A 13,618-nucleotide genomic window follows, 5' to 3' on the forward strand; every position below is an offset into this window, starting at 1 on the left:
TAGAGTCCTAGAGATCAAATAAAAAAAAAACTAGTTGAAATAATTTTAGCAAATTTTCAGGTTATAAATAATTCCATGTAAATCATTAACCTTTCTACATATTATGAACAAAGTTCAGTAGCAAGCGATAGAAAGAAAAATTACATTTAAAATAAATCTAGACATTACAGAATATCTGAAAATCTACTTGCCAGGACAAATATAGAAATTATATGAACACAATTACAAAACACTTTTCATGCAAATAAAGTCAGATCTAAACAACTGGAAAAAATATTAATTGCTCATGGTACACCAAGCTAACATAATAAAAATGGCAATTGTACCTAAATTAATTTCCTTATTCAGTGCCCTACCAAACTGCCAAATAATTATTTTAAAGAACTAGAAAAATAACAAAATTCATTTAGAAGAACAAATGGTCAAGAATAATAAAGGAATTAATGAGAATAAATTCCAAGGAAGATGGCTTAGCAATACCAGATCTCAAACTGTATAGTAAATCAGTAATCATGAAAACAATCTGGTACTAGCTAAGAAATAGAATGGTGGATCAATGGAATAGAATAGGTGTAAAAGACCTTAGCAATCTAGCATTTGATGAACTCAAATTATGTAGCTTTGGGGATAAGACTTTACTACTTGACAAAAACTATTGAGAAAATTGGAAAACAGTATGGGAGAAACTAGGTATAGACCAATATCTTCTAGCCTATACAAAAATAAGATCAAAATGGGTATATGATTTATATATAAAGAGTGATGCCCTAAGTAAATTAGAAAAACATCGATAGTTTGCATGGCAAATCTATGGAAAAGGGAGTAATATATGACCAAACAAGAAATAGAGAGCATTGAAAGATATAAAATGAATAATTTCAATTTTATTAAATTAAAAAGCTTTTATGCAAGCAAAACCAATGTAACCAAGATTAGAAGGGAAACAATGAACTGGAGAAAAAATTATAACAAATTTCTCTGATAAATCTCTAATTTCTCAAATCTATAGAGAACTAAGTAAAATTTATAAAAAATATAATCCATTTGCCAATTGACAAATGGACAAAGGATATGAACAAGCAATTTTCAGAAGAAGAAATCAAAGCTATCAATAATCATATGGAAAAAATGTTCTAAAATTACTTTTGATTCGAGAAATGCAAATTAAAACAACTGTGAGATACCACCTCATACCTATCAGATTGGCCAATATGACAATAAATGAAAGCAATAAATGATAGAGAGGATGTGGCAAAATTGGCATATCAATGCATTATTAGTGGAATTGTGAATGGATCCAACTATTCTGGAGATAATTTGGAGCTATGCACAAAGGGGTCTAAAATTCTGCATAACCTTTGATTTTGTAATACCATTACTGGATCTGTATTCCAAAGACAACACAAAAAAGGGAGAAGCACTTAGATGTACAAAAATACTTATAGCAGCTCTTTTTTGGGTGGCAAAAAACTGGAAATTAAGGGAATGTCCATCAATTGGGAAATAGCTAAACAAATTGTGGTATATGTTTATGATGGAATACTATTATGCTATAAGAAATGATAAGCAGCATGATTTCAGAAAAAGCTGGAAAGATCTACATGAACTGATGCAGAGTGAAATAAGCCAAACCCAGAGAACATTGTACAAAGTAATAACAATACTGTGCGATGATCAACTGTGAAAGACTTAGCTACTCTCAGCAATTCAATGATCTGGGACAATTCTGAAGGACTTATGCCGGGGAATGGTATTCACCTCTAGAGAAAGAACTGTTGGAGTGAAATGAATGCTGATCAAAGTATACTATCTGTCACATCAGCGTATTTATGGTTCTATTTGGGTATTATTTTTATTTGTATTAATGTGCTCTTACAACAATGACCAATATGAAAGTGTTTAAGCATGATAATACATGTATGGCTCAGATCAAATTACTTATATCCAAGTTTGGGTGGAGGGATTCTTATAAATTTGGAAAACACATGTTGAAAACAACTATTACATGTAACTAGGAAAATAAAATATCTTGAACAAAAAAAAATCAAATAATGATGCTAGACTGAAAAAAGGGTTATTGTGAAGTTCAAATGAGGTCATATACATTAAGAACTTTGTAAACTGTAGTACAATATAAATATAAATTATTGTTATTGCCCATGTGCCAAACATTTGTTGAATTGAATTCAATATCCTCTACAAAATGCATATTTTCAAAGCATATTTTTCATATACTCATATAGATAATATACTTATGTATACAATGCATGTTAGATGGTATATTATATGTTTTCCCTAAATATTATGCTTAATAATAAAATAGTGTCCTGAAGGGCTATTTACTAAGGCAGAGGTGATTGCAATATGCGCCAACAAAGTATGCACTCACACCAAGAAAATTAAGGATCTTTCCAATTATGGAAGCTTTATATAATATACTATATAAAATCTATATCAGCATTTCCCAAACATATTCATCAATAGCATACCTAGTAGCTTTAAATATATTGACAAAATCCACAAATTCTAATCATGGAGAACTGGAAATGCCTAAAATAATGGAGTTTGTGAAAATGAGGAGCTAAATGAAGGAAATTAAGTCTCTGAATGCATATAAAAATACTATGAGTAATATACATAATATACATACCTAATTTCATGGTTAATGCTGTAAAGTGGAAGATATTGCTAATGTCCCCATCTTCTCTCTGAAAACTTATTGCCACCCTATAGAGCGCCAGGGTCCTGGGGAATGGAGTTTAGAAATGCTGATCTAAAATTTATATGTGTGTGTGTGTGTGTATTGCGTACATATATATAAATATATGCACACAAATACTATGAAAATAATTATTTATTTAATAATTAAATTAAATATTAAGTTGGACTAATTGGTTTTTATTTCAGTAAATGTAACACTGTGTGGTTCCTGTCCCTCAAGGAACCTCAGAGACACAAACTGTCCAAATCACAAATACAAACTTCCCTAAGAGAAACGGTTTTCACCAAGTATACTATCAATCTCAATTATGAGCCTGTGATTTCTGTTGAATTCAGTGTGCCCTCATTCCTATCCAGGGAATGACTCAAAAGCTAGAGTGAGTGACCCAGTTAAACAGTTATAGAAATGGCTCCCATAGGAACTTGGTCCTCAGACCAATAAGCTTTATGGGTTGACAGAAACTTTACTAGAACTCCAAATGGGACCAAAATGCTTGGCCAGTTAGGTAGTTTTGTCCCATAAGTCCTTCCACTTCTAAATGAAGTTTCCACTAGGCAGGGCAAAGCCCACTTAATGATACTTGACTAGATAATTGAAATCCAATCAATGCTCCTTAGCCACTTGATTGGGCCATATTCATTCCTGCCAAATAGGAGTATCAATTAATCTCCTGCAGAAGGCTTTGCAGAGGACTGTGACCAAAGCCCTAAAAACTCAGTCTAGGTTTGGTCCAAATCTTTACCAATGAGAACAACTCCAATTTTGCTATTTTAAGAGATCCACCTTCAAAGGTCAGGTTGGTTGGTTGTATTTCTGATAACTAAATCTAGGTTTCTGGTTCTGGGTGTTTATTATATCCTTCTTTCCCAACTAAGCAGGAATTCATTTCTGTCTTCTCCTTCTTGGAGGTGGCCATTGTTTAGACTTTTATGGGCTCCCTGAGGAATTCTGACAGCCAGAGTTATCCTTGTTCAAAGGTCTTTCATTGGGTCTATAAATCATTATTAGATGGATGAATCCAGCTGCTTAAAATGATTATCAGCAGCAGCATCAGAGTTGTTCTTAGAGAAAGAACCTTCCATTGTCTGCCTTTCAGAATACATAAAGATTCTCTATTGACTTTATCATCTCCTTCAAGATCAAGGACTCTGGACAGGAAGAGCAATTCCAGTGAATCTTCTGGCACATAGCCAACACACATCCACCTTTTTGGCCTATTGATAGATGGAGGACATGGGCCCTGTGATCTTCCCAAATAATAACCCAAACTGAGACTAAATGGGCAGGGTAACACAGAAAACTGAATCCAGATATCAATCTATGTAGGCAGACTCTCTGAATGAACCAGCCTCCAAACCTTTCTTTAGGTCAATTTGCAGACAATGAATTTGAATTACTTTGAGAACTGCTTTATCTTTCTTCTTTACAACAGCTATGGCTTTTGGGAAGTATGATTTTCCTAAGCAGTTTCATTCAATTTAGAGTACATTATAATAACAACAATAATAACAATTTTAGTATCATTTTAAGGTTTTGGAGCATTTTATCTATATTATCCCATGTGATCTTCCCAACAATCCTGTGAGGAAGGTGCTATGATTATCTGAATTTTACAGATAGGAAACAGAGGTTGAAAAGGGTTAAATGACTTTTCTAAGATCAAACAGCTGGTGAATGTTTAAGGTGTAAAGTAAGATTCAATTTTAGGTGTTCCTAACTCCAAGACTAATGTTCTAGCTAGATTTTCACTTGATGGGAAATTTTTACTCTTTATTTTTAAAGGTTCTTTCTATAACACTGACACTGTATACTTTATTGATTACTTTCCTTGTAGTTAAAATAACAAGACAAAAAACTAAGGCTAATTTAGAAATAGTCAATGCTAAGATGAAGTCAAAATAATTATCTACAATCCTTCTCTTGTGTCTACATCATTCTTGCTGTTGCCCAAACTATTCTTTTTTAAGTTCATTTATTTATTAATTTGGAATATTTTTTCATGTTTACATGATTAATGTTCTTTCCCTCCTCTCCCTCCATCCCCCCTCCTATAGCCAACCAACAATTTCACAGGGTTTTACATGTGGCATTGATCAAGACCTATTTCCATATTATTGATATTTGCACCAGGGTGATTGTTTAGAGTCTACATCCCTAATCATATCCCCATCAACCCATGTGATCAAGCAATTGCTTTTCTTTTGTGTTTCTCCTCCCAAAGTTCTTCCTCTGGATGTGAATAGCATTCTTTCTCATAAGTCCCTCTGAATTGTCCTGGATCATTGCATTGCTGCTAGTAGAAGTAAGTTACATTCAATTTTGCCACAGGGTATCCATCTCTGTGTACAATGTTCTCTTCATTCTCCTCCTTTTACTCTGCATCACTCATACTATTCTTAATGATCATCTAGTCCAAGTACTTAACTTGACAGGTGAAAAACTGAGGCATTGAGGGTAAGAGGATAGGTGGAGAATTGGAAAGAACTTTAGAAGTCATCTAATTGAGTAGTTTCAAATGCAAATAGAAATAAGGCCCTATGAAAGGATCCTGGAGGAACATATATCCTTAATTTTACAGTAAATTATGATCTATTTATTGAATTTTTATTTATTTTGTTAAATATTTTCCAATTACTTTTTAATCTGGTTGAGGTCAAACTCTGGAGTGTTGTGGATTTGACACCCTTGATCTCGTCCAACTGTCTCTTTGGTAGAATGGGAAACAAATCCCTGAGGACAGGGTACTAGATAAAGATTTGGATGGGACATTGTAGTTCATCTCCTGTAACTTCTTTATTTTACATATGAGAAATGGAAATCCCAGAGAATTTCAATAGTTTGAGACTACATAGATACCAATAGTCTTCTCAATCTTATTTACCTTGCAGGTAGTCCTGAAGTTGAAAACTTCTGAGTTCCAGAGTCAAGCACCAAATGACCAGAAGCAAATATCTTTAACAGCATTTCTTTCCAGGAGGTGGACCATTGAAAGAATTGCCAGAAGGTAGAAAAATAAAGTAATTTGATAAGAGGTTTATAAATCCATACCTTACCTTGATAATTCCTGAGATTTTTGACTATACAAATCTGGAGTGAAGAGAAAACTTCCTTATGCTAGGAAAAAGGAACATAAAGGCAAAGTCTAGGATTTTGGGGGGTCTAAAATTCCAGTCTCAAGTTTTCCTAGGTAAGTTTTTCTCCCTTGTCCCATGCCTCAACAATAAGTCATCAATCCTTATTTACTTCTCCTCTTTGTGAAACCCCTGTGAAAACTAAAAAGGAAGGGTTCAAAAAAGAAAGACTGGAAAGTTGTTTTATAGATACTGACAAGGTAGGTGAAGGGGTAGTTCTTCCACTAACAACCCAGTTCATCCTCTTGGACATTAGTCAACCAATCATTAAAATATGCCCATCCCTGGGCTTAAGGATTTCCATTAGAGGAGATCACCATGTACTCTTAGAAAAATATTAGGATTCTGGTTTGGCTTTGATTGAGGTGCTTCTTTCTAACAAAGGTGTATAGAAACAAGGTGTATATACACAATAAATTTGATCGGGAGACACATTATGTTGACCAGGAATTCTTCTGAACTTCATTGCTATATAATGACCGATCTCTACTTCACCGTTAACTAAATACTAAATCTTTTTATAAACTATCCAAAAGTGGGTTGTGTAAACCTTAAAATTTCTCAGACTTATGAATGTTGGAAATTTCCCCATTGGGGAATCTTCTACTTAAAAAAATTCCCTAGCAGATGGTGAGAACTCTACTTGAGTGTGGGGGCTCCTAGCTATGGGAGTGTCCCTGCTCCACCCTACTTAAGACTGCTTTAGGACAGAAAACTGCTTGCTAAACAATGAAAGTACTTTGATCCATGCTTATGGAAGGGACAGGAAGTTCTTTGAGTCATGACTGTTTTAAAATTGATACAATGGGATGCTAGGTACCCATATAGGTGGGGCAACTTGTAAACTACTTAAACCTAAAAGGGTGATAACTTATTCAGAGGTTTTTCCTTAATGAAATTTGTCGACACAGCAGCATTTTTTTCTGACTTACTAAAGAGATGAAAACTACTCAGCTGTGAATTCAAAATGGGCGGTCCTTTAGAAACATCTACAGTGATTGGTAGATGTAAGGACTTAGGGGAGGTGACAGAGGAAATTTTTGCCCTTAAAAATAAGAGCTTGGATCTCATTCAGAAGGATCTTGATTTCTGATTCTCATTCTGGAGGATCTCATTCTGAGAGACTCATTTCCTTGAGGACTGATGATTGAGGGCTCTTTCCTTGGAGATAGATCTCTTTGAGGAGAAGTGCTCTTGGAGGAAATCTCATTCTGAAGGAGAGCTCCTTGAGGAGCTCCTCTGAGGGGTTCTGTCCCTTCAAGGTAGGAGCTCTAGAGGCTCTTGAGAGAGGCCATTTGAAACAATCTCTGGCTGGAAGACTCTTTGAGGAAGGATGCTGGCCTGGTGTCACTAGTATCCTTGTTTAGTCAGACCTTGTGGTGAGTGTTAAAAAACTGACTGATTTCTCTTTTAAGACTCAGGTCTAGGCCATATTGGCTTGAGGCCCTTCATACTTATTCCTTTCTTACTCTCTCTCTCTTTCTTTGATTACTCATTGTATTGTTAATTAAAATCTCTATAAAACCCAATTGACTTGGGTATTTGAATAATTGGGAATATTTCCCTGGCGACCACCTTATATTTGATTTTAAAACCCAAGACACTGTAGTGAAACATATTTCTGTGGTCAAATTTACTCACCCTCTCTAATATCTATCACAATTTATATCTTCCACTATTTTAATCACTACAGTTTAAGACCTCAACCATTTTAAATCTCACAGTTGCCAATGACAATCAAGGATCCCTTTGTCCATAGCTGCATGTTAACCTCAGAAAAAGGTTAGAAAAGTATGTAATTTTATGATCTGATATAAAGGCCATTAGACTAAATCTAAGAGTTTTAATTCCAGTCTTACCCTTCATTATGGAATGATATGCAAATTTCTTAATTTCACTCTGCCTCTATTTCCTCAGCTATAAAGTAAGGATAATAATAACTTCCCTCTTTACTTCAAAGAGGTGCTTACAGGATAAAAGAAGATGAATGGTGCATACAGAAATGTTCTAAAGAGCTCAGCATCCATAAATATGAAAAGTATTTTTAGTTTTTGTTGTGAAATTGAGATTGTAGAGGTGAAGAAAACTCACAATATACTCCCAATATGATTATCATTAATGTGGCATCTTTTCCTTATTCACCAGGGGACTCATCACAGAAATCTTGAAGAGTCTAATAACTAAGCTGGTCATAGAAAAAAAAAAAACTAAAAGAATGGAAGGAAAGAATACTACATCAACAAATAATCATAGGTTCTCTATGTACCAAATTATTAATATGGGCACAAAGCCCCACATTCCTGTAGCTGTGTATGTGGCAAATATTAAAATGATGACAATCTGGTTGAAAATGATCCCATGAGAGTAACAGGAAAGAAAAAAAAACATTAAGGTTAGATATATCTGACTTTTATTTCAATAAATGGAACTTAGCAATTATTTAAAAAGACATATACACACAGAGTTTCTTATTGCATTTATAAAAATTTCTACCCATTACAATGTAACAGGAACTAGAACTGTTCATCAAATGCTCATGGAGGGAACATTAAATCAGGGATCCAGAAGTCAAACTTTTCACATGTTCCAGAGATCAGCACATTGTTTCAGAAGGCATAACATGTCTGCCTAGAAAAAATGAATCATTCTGACTGGGAGAACATTGAAATAGGAGATGTTACAATATCAGGGCACTGAAGCCTCTTTCTCCCTAATTTTTAATGTCAAGTTAGTCCTGATAATTGACAGATCTAGGAGCTCTGTGGACACTACCCATCGCCTAAATCTGTTTGATATCAGGGTGCTTCTACTGTTGCAGAGAGCAAAGAGATTGTTTTTAACTTTCTACTATTAGTTATCTAGGATTAGGAAGATTTTTGAATAGAAAGAATTTCTGGGTATAAACCCTTATTCACAAAGACTCTTGTCCTAGGACATAAAGAAAGAAATATTTTTGTATCCTCCATCACTATCCTTCCATGTACCTTCCCAGTCTCCATTCTCTTTAGACAGCTTTGTGATATATGATATAAGTCCTTGAATATCTGGTCACATATCTACCCTGGAGGAAAAGATAATAAGTCACAATTTTAGAAAAAGAACCCTAGTCATTACCCAATTCTCTTGGGCAAAGTATATCTAAGAATACGCCATTTTCTAAATTCTGGACAGTGGCAGTAATTTGCAAAACAAAATAATGAAAAAGTCAGTAAGTAGATATGATAAAAAGAAATAAATAGGATAAATGGAGAGGCATATATACCATAAATCAGCATATGGCTATGAAGCCCCCTAGGTTCTGGAGGTGTTATAGCTGGTGGGACATAGTGACCCAGCTGTTAGGCAGGCAAGAGGTACAGTAGACAGAGAAGAGATAATTGGATACAGTAGGTAAAGAGACTGACTTGGTCATTTTTATGAGTGTATTCCCTGTTGGCCTCTCAGAGAATAAATGCACATAGATTCAACTCTTTCCTGAATATGCCATCCATTTGCTTGTAATGAGGTCTATGAATCATGTTTCTTCTAAAAGATAGTCCCCATCTGTCACTGCTTTTGACAGCTATCAGTCACGTCTGCCAGGAGGGACCCACATTTGACATCATTCTGCTGGTATTTGTCAAATTCAAATTGACAATGAACTTCATGAGACCACAGATGTGAATTTCAATCACTCAATTGGGTTAGAGCCCCATACAATTTGTTTTCCATTATTGCTCCATTGAAGCTTTATTCCATTAAAAGACATTAGAGTGGACTATTTTTAACCTGGAGAATTGACATTGCATACTAAGAAGTAATGAGTTTGGCTCTGGCTTCAGCCCCTTCCATGCTACCAATAGTGATATCACTCCTTGTTTTGGGCTAGAGACAATCATTCTATGCTTCTACTCATGTGAGTTAACCTGTCTACTATAGTATATGATGGGAAAAATAAAAATAGCCCAGGGGTACTGAGGATGCCAAGAAATTTAAAATGGATAAAATACTTTTATCTTGTCAATAAGATACTTTAAAACAAATTTAAGAAGTAATAAACTCTCTCTCTCTCTCTCTCTCTCTCTCTCTCTCTCTCTCTCTCTTTCTCACTCTCTCTCTTTCTCTTTCTTCCCCCCGCCCCCCCCAAGCACTTTAGCTACTGCTTGAAGCATATGGGGAAACCAATTCAACAGGCTAACTTGCAGCCCTCTTTGGAAGGTCACAGAGTATTTAGGACAGTATCTGGCACATAACAAGCACTTAATAAATGTTAATTGAATTAATAAAGCTGTCGGCACAGAAAATAACAGTGTATCCGCTTTGAACTATGGGATATACTACTGAAATGCCAAAATTTGTCTTGAAGTGAATGTTTATTAATGTTGCTTTGTGCCAAAATGCCTGGTTTCCTGTCTCCTCTGTTTTCCATTGACATTAACTTATTTTTTTGAAAAGAACTCTATAGACTCTTTAATTTAGTTCTTTTACCCATTTTCTCCTGGTTTTTCTTAGTAGCACCCTATTCCTCTTTCTTAATAAATAAGTAGAGAGGAAAATGTCTAAAGAAACTGATCATATGGGTAGTTTTTTTTAAAAAAATCATATTCAAAAGATAGAAGTAATGGTATGTAACAGATGGTGTGTACAAATAATGGCATGAACTTTAAAAAATAGCATCAGGAAGATGAGGCTGAGGGTGAGCTAAGGCTAACAAAAATGTTCCAACCAAAAAAGAAGGCTTTGAAAAAATTATGCTGCAGACAAGAATAATAATGTCTTCATTGAATGAATGGATTAACAAGGAAGAGGTAGGCTTGATTATTAGGATGTATAGGGCTAATAATGACAAGTAATGGAGACAAAACATATTACTAGATTGATGTCATTCTGGAGAAAGATTTCTGTGGTATCTCCTGGGGACCTAACCTTTGCTCTAATAATTTCAAAACTTTAATCAATGACATGTCTGAAGTCATAAATGATATGCTTAACAAATCTCTGTATAGAACAAATGTTAGAGGGGAAGCTAATACCATTAGATATTAAGTGCTGCCTAACATAATTTTAACTAACAAAAATGGGAGTTGGATCTCCATTAACTGAGAAATGGCTGAAGAAATTGTGGTATATACTTGTAATGGAATACTATTGTGCCATAAGAAATGACAAAGAATATCATCACAAAAAACCTGGAAAGACTTACAAAGAGTGATACAAAATTAAATGAACAGACAAAGGAGAATGTTATACACAGTAACAATAATAATATATGATGATCAAGTGTGAATGACTTACCTATTATCAAAAAGGAAGGATCCATGACAATTTCAAAAGACTCATGACAAAAAAGGATATGCTTTGCCAAAAAAGGAACAGATGGTATCCAAATGCAAATTGAAGCATATCATTCTTTACTTTATTTCCTCCATGAATTTTTCTCTAGCATAAGCAATATGTCTTTTACAATTTGATGAACATGGAAATGTATGCAATAATATATATATATATATATATATATATATATATATATACACACAGCTTATAACATATTACCTGTCTTCTTGGGGAGAGGATGGTGTGAGGAAGAGAGAAAAAAGTAGATTTAAAATTATCAGAAAATAAATATTAAAATATTATATTGACTTGAAAAATAATAATGGGAGTGAAACTAATAAAATGAAAACACAGAAAATTGAGTCAGATGAGAATTGACTCATAATCCAAGGTGGGAAAATGTCCCATTTATAGCATATCTAACCTATGGTCATGCAGCTTTTATTTCCCATCTCTAGAATAGAAAAGCCAATTATATTCTGAATCAACCCATCATCTACCTGATTAGCTTTAATTGTTATTAAATGTTCCTTTACTCCATGCTGTATTTTAATTTAAAATCTAAGAATTTTGATTTTTGGTTTGAGATTGTATTTTTATAAAAATCCAAGATTTTGATTTTTGTTCTAGAAAAGATCTCCAAGGAAGAAGCTTGATAATTTCTAAATCCAGAAAACAAACTTGCAGAAAGACGCAGAAAAGGTACACTACATTAAGAAGATCAAGAATGAACTTTGGATATGGTTGATTGAACTGAACTTTGATTGAACATTTATTGTAAATGTATATATTTATGCCAAAATGGACTGCCCCTAATTTGGCTTTCTGTCAATGCGCCTAGCAAAACTTTGGTTTTGCTTTCTTTCTTTTCTATTCCTCCTTCACTACTCTAATTTCCTCTTAGAAAATTGAATATTGTATATATCTATAGTTAGAAGTGCATTTAGGATTATGAGATGATTATGTTAAATGATCAATGGGGAGACTAGTCTCCCAATGATCATCAGGGAGGATTGTGAACCTTAAAAATTCTCAGACCCTACTTCATAAGGTTGGATTGTGAACCTTAAAAAATTCTCAGACCCTACTTCATAAGGTTTGGTTAAGACCATTCCCCATTTTAAACAATGAAGGAACTTAGATCAGGAATGTGAGATCTCCTCTCCACCCCTACTTAAGCCTGCTTTAGGGGAAGAAACTCCTTGCTGAACAATGAAAAATACTTAAACCCATACTTATAGTAAGGCAAAAGCTCTTAAGCTGTGCCTATTTTTAGATCTAATACAAAAGGGTGTTAAGTACCTATAAAGGTCAGGCAACTTGTGAATTTACAAGTAGCAAAGAGGTGAGAAACTTACTCAGAGTTTTTTCAGGTGTGAACTTAATCAAAAGTTCAAGCCTTCTTAGGTGTGAATTAAGAATGGTCTGTCCTTTGGAAAACATCTATAGTAATTGGTAGATGTGAGAACTAAGGGGAGGAGACATAGGAGAAAATTCCCTTTAAAAGGAGAGGAAAAGCTGCCTTGAGAGGAGAGTCTCAAAGGACTCTCAGAGGAACTCTCTCTGGAAGATGGCAGCTGGCCTAAGCTGAACTGGTGTCTCTCTGAACACTAGAATCCTTGCTTGGACAAATTTTGTGGTGAGTGGATAAAAGACTGATCTTTCTCTTAGGGCTTGGTCCTGGGTTGGCCAGCCCTGGCTTGGGCCGGCCTATCTTTTTCTCATTATTTCCTTTTATTCTCTCCCTCCCTTTCTTTAATTCCTCATTTGTATTAATTAAAATCTCTATAAAACACAGCTGACTTGGGTATATTTAATAATTGGGAATTTTTCCCTGGTGACCACCTTATATTTGAATTAAAAACAAGACACTGTCTTGAACCCATATTTTCTGCAGTCACAATGTAAGGCAACCACTCTATTATTTACCACAATTTATATCTTCCACTACTTTAATTATTACAACTCCTAAATTTATCTCTTTAGAGCCTTCTCAAGTTGTTTTGAGATCTTTCTTCTGGGGTCAAACAGATCAAATCTAATCCCACTTCCACATGGCAATCTCTACAAAGTTTGAAGATAGTTATAATTTCCTACACAAACTTTCTCCCCTATCCCAAGCTGTTTATTCCTTTTACTGATCCTTCTAGGGCATAATTTTAAGACTCTTCATTATCATGGTGTAGAAAGTAGATTAAGTGTTCCATATGGTCTTAGGCAAATAGAAAGATCAATAGATCTTTCTATTTGACTAATATCAGGATGCAGGAACAATATATATTATTGTAGTATATAAAAATAATCTCTGTATTAAGGTATATGCTATAATTAGGTTAGTAACATATTTATAAGGTCTGTAAATATGTAACATAGCATGTATATACATTGTATATAAGACTAGGTTACAAATTAGATTAGGGATTCAGAGAATAGTTATAATAAAAAGGGAGTA

Source organism: Monodelphis domestica, chromosome 4 (genome assembly GCF_027887165.1).
Source record: "Monodelphis domestica isolate mMonDom1 chromosome 4, mMonDom1.pri, whole genome shotgun sequence".
NCBI classification, from domain to species: domain Eukaryota; kingdom Metazoa; phylum Chordata; class Mammalia; order Didelphimorphia; family Didelphidae; genus Monodelphis; species Monodelphis domestica.